The following is a 7,766-nucleotide window of genomic DNA, read 5'->3' on the forward strand; positions in this document are numbered from 1 at the left end:
AAGAAACTGACAGAAATCCAATGAGAAATAGACAACACAATAATTATAGTTGGGTAGATTTCAGTATCTGTCTTTTAGTAATTGCTAGAATAGAAAAGCAGTAAGGAAATAAACCACTTAAACCATTTTATCAACTAACTTGACCTAATGGACATTTAAGAACACTCAAACTAACTGTAGAAAACACATCCTTTTCAAGTGCGCAAGGAACAATTATCAAGATATATTATACACTGGGCCATAATACAAGTCTCAGTAAATTTAAAAAGGTCCAAGAGAACAAGTGTGTTCTCTAACCACAGTGAGATTAATCAGTAACCAATCACAGAAAGATATCTGAAAAATCTCCGAATATTAGAAACTAGATAATACACTTTCGATGGAAACCCAATATATCATCATTTGTAGGCAGTATTTAAAGTCGTACTTCGGATGAAATTTAATGTTCTAAATGCCTGTATCAGAAAAAAAAAAGGACTCCAAGCAAAAACTTCAGTTTTTGACTTAAGAAACTATAAAAAGAGCAAATGAAAACAACCTCATGCCTTTGTCAAGAACACACAGTTATATGTTAAACTTAAAAGAATGATTGTCTGGGAGCAGCTAGGTGGCTCAGTCGGTTAAGCGTCTGCCTTGGGCTCACCTCATGATTCCAAGGTCCTGGAATCGAGCCCCGCATTGGGCTCCCTGCTCCTAGGGGAGCCTGCTTCTCCCTCTCCCTTTGCCTCTCCCAGCTCATTCTCTCTCTCTCTCAAATAAATAAATAAAAATCTTAAGAAAAAAATGATTGTGGGTGGGGCTGCAGGATTGGACTATGAAATAGGCTTAAAAGAGAAAGAAAAATTAGGTGTTTTGGTTTTAATCTACATCCCAGGACTGTCCAGGGAACTCAGAGCTGGTTTTTTTTTTTTTTTTTGTATTCTATGATGTGTTTCAAATCTCTTAAGCTGTAAATTTTAATGTGACAAGTGACATTAAATTGTTTGCTTGTGAAGATTCAACCCCCTTTTACTCACTCCCCATCCTTAATTGATGGATGTGTATCAGAAGGAACTCCTTAATACCCATAACTCCGGAATGAGGTCTTAAAAACCCAGAGTCTTTTAAAACTTTGCTCTAAATCTTACTAGATTCATGTTCTCTGGCGTAATAGATTTAATTTGAGCATGTTAGATTTTCAGTTGAACAGTATTCTGATAACTGGATTTCAAGAATTACTTGAATTCATGAAATCTTTGCAGAACGCTCTCTATGTCTGGGATGTACTAGGTGACATGGACACTGTGCTCCGTGGTCATGGCTGCAAAGATGAGTCGGAGGTGCCTGCTAACTATTACTCTAACACTTGAATGATCTGGGGACAAAGCAAGTATAAAAATAAGCCTATAGATAGAGTTAAGGGGCTGTGACAATAATGTGTGGAGAGCAGTGTGTGGGCATGGAAGGAAGAGTTGTGCATTCCAGCAAAGGAAGAGGGGAAATGTGGGGGTTTGGAAAAAGCTTCAGAAACTTCTGAAAATTCAGAAATTCTGAGGGAGTCAGAATTTAGAGTGAATGCTTGTCAGCTAGGAGTGGGGGATACATGCAATGAAGAGGGGCCACTTGACATCAAAGAGCATAACGATTTTGGGAAAATGAAATTGCCTACGTCGCTTTGGAACATAAAGTGCCCTTGGTAGGAGGAGAAGTGAGGCAAGAGATGAGGCTGACCATGGGCTCTCACAGCACTAGAATCCTGGTATGTTCTGTTTTAGTCTCATCTCTTCCTCTCTCAAACTCTGTGCCTCTAGTCTCTTCTCCTTGTACCTAGCAGTGTTCTGAAAGACTTTTTTCTTTTTATTTTAGCTGTAGAATTTGATTAACTTCTCTTTCATAATATTGCATACCAAAACTGTCATTCTTCAAATTTATTTTTACCGTTAGAATGAATGGGTAATGGTAATGTGTGATAGATAAGCAGAGTCTGATGGTCAATGCCATTATAATACATACAGCTACTTAAATTGTTAATCTATACATTTTTAAATTGGTTCTCAAATATACAAATGCAGTGAAAATTGCTTCCACTTTTACATTGATTTTCACACCATCCAACTTTTTTCTTGACTATTATTATAAAGGCTTTTGGTAGATGAATTTCTTCAGTGACTGATTTTCAGTCATTAGGTAAGGCTTAATTTCACTGCTGCAGGGGAGGGCGCTGAGATCTGGGGCGGCTCAGCAGGCCACCTCCAGCGCCGAGGGATATATAGCGCAGGGGACTGTGGCCCCCAGCAGAGCCCACCCACAGCAGCTGAAGAAGAGCAAGCATGCCCAGGGCCCCAGGAAGAGGAGGAGGAGGTGCAGGTACTGACCTCCCCTGCAAGCCCACCATGCCATGGGGAAGGTGGAGGAGTTTGTGTGAAAGGTCTGGGAGGGACGCTGGAGGGTCATCCCATATGACGTACTCCCCGACCGGCTAAAGGACAATGACTACTTGCTGCATGGCCGTGGAGCACCGCTGCCCTCCTTCTGGGTTTGCTTCAAGAGCATTTTCCACCGCCATACGGAAACCGGCAACATCTGGACCCATCTGCTTGGCTTTGTGCTCTTTCTCTTTTTGGGAATCTTGACCATGCTCAGACCTAATGTGGATTTCATGGCCCCTGCACAGGAGCAGGTGGTTTGGGGGATGTTCTTTTTGGGTGCAGTGCTCTGCCTCAGCTTCTCCTGGCTCTTTCACACCATCTGTTGTCATTCGGAGAAAGTCTCTCGGACATTTTTCCAAGCTGGATTGTTCAGGGATTGCTCTGCTGATAATGGGGAGCTTTGTCCCCTGGCTCTATTGCTCCTACTGCTCCCCACAGCCATGGCTCACCTACCTCTCCGCCATCTGTGTCTTGGGCATCTCTGCCATCACTGTGGCACAGCGGGACCGTTTGCCACTCCTAAGCACCGGCAGACAAGGGCAGGAGTGTTCCTGGGGCTTGGTGTGAGTGGTGCTGCGCCCGCCATCACTTCACGATCGCCGAGGGCTTTGTCAAGGCCACCACAGTGGCCGGATGAGCTGGTTCTTCCTCATGGCTGTGATGTACATCAGTGGAGCTGGCTTTTATGCTGCTGGAATTCCTGAGTGCTTCTTCCTTGGAAAATCTCTTGGCAAATCCATTCTCATCAGATTTTCCATGCCCTGGTGGTGGCCGCAGCCTTTGTCCACTTCTACGGGGTCTCCAACCTTCAAGAGTTCCGTTAGGACCTAGAGGGTAGCTGTACTGATGATTCCCTTCTCTGAGGGGTGGGGGAGGAAATTCCCAAGTGTTTTTAAAAATAATTTCTTTGTTGACCTGAGAGGAAAAAAATTTTCACTGCTGCAGATGTCCCCAGGTATTTGGGTCATGTTGTGAGAAGCCATTAAAGTAGCATCTGTGGTTTCTCATTTATGGTTGATCATTATATCACCTTAGATTAGAAAATTTTGATTTAGCTTATTTAAAATGACGGTTTTATTTTTATAAATTTTATTGGAATATAAAATGCTTGTGGGAAAATACATGTTTTAAGTTTACATATCAATGATTTTTCAGAAAAAGACTGCATCTGTGTAACCAGCTCTAGGGTCAAGAAACAGAATATAATCTGCAGCCCTGACACTTCCCTCACACCCTTGTAGTTATCGTCCCCGTCCCTGCCGTGGGTGGCTACTATTCTAACTTCTAATACTGTAGATGAGTTCTGTCAATATTTGAACTTTATGTAAAGGGAATCATTACAGTATATTCTCTTTTTGGCTCTGACTTCTGTAGCTCAACATTTTGTGTGTGAAATTGATCCATATTGTGGAGTCTGCTGGTAGTTTGCTCATTCTCATTGCTGTATAGTATTCTGTTGCATAAATCCACAATTTATTCATGCATCTACTGCAGATGAACAGTTTGGGCTGTTTTCATATTTTTTTTTTGTCAGTTTAAAGTGGTACCAAACTATTGGTAATTTGATTTTAACAGTAGTCCCTCTTCAAAGATGTGTGTTGTCTTTTATGTGAAAGTGTAAATCAAAATGTCCTAAGTCTTAACAAATGAGAGAAATTATGTGTTTCTATTACCTGGCACTATTGTTGATGGCAAAATAGCAAGGATTAGATATCTTGTAAAATTCTCCCTTCCCTCACTCCAAATCTATATTCCATTTTAAGCATTGCCAACCCTAACTATATGAAGATGGAGAAATGACTAAATCATGGGGATTACCACCATTCTGTAAATTAGGGAAAGACTGCTTTATCCATGTAGTGAAATTTGATCATTTAAATCAGGAATCGCTACTGGAACAGTGTAGATTGCAAACCTCCAAATCTGTGCTAAAAAGAGTTGAAATCCAGTCACCTTTCCACAGTGACAGGGATTTATGCAGGCAGGAATTTAGCTGGGAAAGAGAGTGCAGACATAGGACAGGTTTAGGGAAGGTTCTGAAAGCAGCAATAATGTGGGAAGCAAGAAGCATCTATTTTTCAGAAGATCTTGGGTGAAAGATAGGCCTGTCTATTTTGTTTACTAGTCTATCCTTATTGTCTAGAACAGGCATGTAGTAGGCAATAAATACCTTGGGATGTGGAATGATGGGCAGCAAAGCCTTCTGCCGAAAATCAGTGGGTAAGTGCTGGCTACCCAGATACTTTGCATATGGGTAAAACCAAAGACTAAAATTGTAGTAATAGAGAAAGTGAAGCAAGAAATGGATTTCTCTCTCAGTGCAGAGAGCTGGATCTGTAGAATGAAGTTCAGTGTTCCCCTAATTGTGCTGATTCAGTATCATTACTAGTCCGGAGTGAAGAGAAATGACCTTCATGTGAATCTTTTTTCTAGCTCCCTGCCATTCACTTACCGTTATGGAGAGAACCAGAGTCAGCCCATCTAGCAATATCGTAGCTGGGTCTAGAATCACAAAGCAGCACCTTCTCACATTTTTGCTTGTGCTTGAGGTGGCCGGACTTTCAAAGCCTATGATGGCCCAGGAAATCTCTGTGTTCATAAACAAGTGGCATATAGCATTTGAAATATGTAATCTGGTGTTTTCTAATAAACCATATAGCAGGAATTTTTTTTCTGGCATTTCAGACACTCTCAGGCATACTGGAACAATGACAATGGGAAATGAGAGTTTTAGAAATAGATATCTATAAATTGACACAGAGTGAAATGTAAAATAACGAAGAAGTTGATTAGTTGTGTCTCTGGAGCAAGTGGTGGGATTAGGGGTAGTGGTTCTTGCATCTATGAGTGAGGCCGATCAAAGGGGGAGCCGGGCTTCCAGGGAAGCACATAATAACTCCAGAGAATTAAAGGAGGGAACTGAAAATAGTATTTCTTGGTATGTGATTCTGAAAATGTATTCTTCATAACACGTGCAGGCACAGGAGAAAAAATGTCAAAATAATCTGCTGTAGGAACCCTGTACTTGTTTTTTTCCCTTGAGAAAGTGCTACTGCATTTGAATTGGCAGGATTTTAATGAAATAGCCGAGTGTAACCACTCAGATTTAAATCTGGCCTGGACTGTGGAGGAAATATTAGATCTCCCTTGTATATAAAACTTTGTATAGAGAAGGTCAAGAATGAATGTTTCCTTTGGGATTAGTTTTGGGGAACTATTATCCCTTTGAAAATACTCCTTAATGACTAATGTTGTTTTCTGATTGGCAAAGTATAATTCAGAGGCCACAGGAATGATCGATATAACAGTTTTCCCATGTACATGGAACTGTAATTTTGTTTTAAAGGAAGTGAGCATGTTGGAGACTTAGAAGTAGCATTTGCTAAAATTTCAGTAACACAAATGTGCCAGGACAATTCAATCATTAGAAATGATTTACTCAATCAATTTTTACTGAACAGAATTATCCTAATTTCAAGAATTTATTTTCTGGTGCTTTTCAGTAACTCTTTTTCTTCCCATCTTCTCTGGCTCCTGATGAGGCGCTGTCAGAGCGGCCCATCGGGGGAGTGAGCCAATTATGTCATGCAATGTCTTATTCCTGTTCATGCATTTCCAGGTTAGAGATTCATGTGCAAACTGAAGGGCTAGTGTTTTTTTTTTTTTTTTCCCTTCAGTCCTCTGATATTGGAATGGGGCAGGTGGGTTGTTAAAAAAAAAAGAACTTTGGGGATGAAGGGTTAAAATTTTTAAATTTTTCAATTGCATTTTATCCATTATCTCATCCATTGTTTTTGTCTCCCTTTGGTATTATGTCTTTTTGTTTTGTTGTGTTTTAATAAGGTAAAGTTGACATAGCATTATATTAGTGTCAGGTGTACAACATAATGGTTTCATATTTGTATATATTGCAAAATGATCACCACAGTTAAGTCTAGTTGACATCTGTTATCATACATAGTGACAAATTTTTTCCCTTATAATGAGAACTTTCAATATCCACTGTCCTAGTTACTTGCAAATATGCAACACAGTATTATTAACTACAGTTACTATACTGTACATTACGTTCCCAGCTTATTTATTTTATAATAGAAATTTGTACCTTTTTGATCTTTTTCACCCATTTTGCCCACCCCCAATCCCCACCTCAGGCAACCACCAACCTGTTTTCTATATCCATGAGCATATTTTTTGTTTGTTTTTTTAAATTCTGCATATAAGTGAAGTCATACAGTATTTATCTTTTTCTGTATGACTTATTTATTTAGCATAATGCCCTCAAAGTCTATCCATGTTGTCATAAATGACAAGACTTGATTCTTTTTATGGCTGAATAATATTTCATTACATACATACCCATCACATTTCCTTTATCTGTTCATCTATTGATGGACATTTAGGTTATTTCCATATCTTGGCTATTGTAAATAATACTGCAATGAATGTGGGGTGCATATACCTTTTTGAATTAGTGTTTTCATTTTCTTCAGATAAGTGCCCAGTAGTGGAATTGCTGGATCATATGGTAGTTCTATTTTTTTGAGGAACCTTCATATTGTTTTCCATAGTGGCTGTACCAATTTGCATTCCCATCAACAGTGCATGAGGGTTCCATTCTCTCCAACGCTTATTTCTTGTCTTTTTGATGATAACCATTCCAATAGGTGTGAGATGATATCTCATTGTAGTTTTGATTTGCATTTCCCTGATGATTAGTCATGTTGATTGAGCACCTTTTTGTGTATCTGTTGGCCATTGTATGTCGTCTTTGGAAAATGTCTACTTAAATCCTCTGCCTGTTTTTAATCAGATTGTTTTTGTTATTGAGCTGTATGAGTTCTTGATAGATTTGGTGCATGAATCCCTTTTCAGATATTTGATTTGCAAATCTTTTCTCCCATTCAGTAGGTTTCCTTTTCATTCTGTTGGTGGTCTCCTTTGCTCTGCAGAAGCTTTTTAGTTTGACATAGTCCCATGTGTTTATTTTTGCTTTTGTTTTTTGTACTTTGGTGTCAAATCCAAAAAAGTCTTTGCCCAGATTTGGGTCAAGGAGCTTATTGCCTCATAGGTTTTATGGTTTCAGATCTTGCATTCATATCTTTAAGTCTGTTCTTATTTTTAATGCTTCTCTAAGAGGTAGGTTGGGAAAGGGAAAGGATGTGTTATTTGCATGAATTTTGTTACCTGAATACATTGTGTTTGAGAGGATGAGTTGAGGCTCGTGAGAAAGCAGTTTGTTTACTATTTAAATGCTTTTATATTTTATAAATAATACTTTTTGATTATTTATGGTCTGTGGTTATTCATAATATCTTTGTTCTAATGATATTCAATGACAAATTCACTGATTTATCC

The 7,766-nt window shown here is 39.1% G+C and overlaps 1 pseudogene; it reads left to right on the forward strand.

Annotated features, from left to right (window-relative positions):
• The first annotated feature begins 1,166 nt into the window (after positions 1 to 1,166).
• LOC110573065 lies at positions 1,167 to 3,271 on the forward strand (annotated as a pseudogene).
• Positions 3,272 to 7,766: the final 4,495 nt, after the last annotated feature.

The sequence above is a fragment of the Neomonachus schauinslandi genome, chromosome 2 (assembly GCF_002201575.2).
Source record: "Neomonachus schauinslandi chromosome 2, ASM220157v2, whole genome shotgun sequence".
Lineage (NCBI taxonomy): Eukaryota > Metazoa > Chordata > Mammalia > Carnivora > Phocidae > Neomonachus > Neomonachus schauinslandi.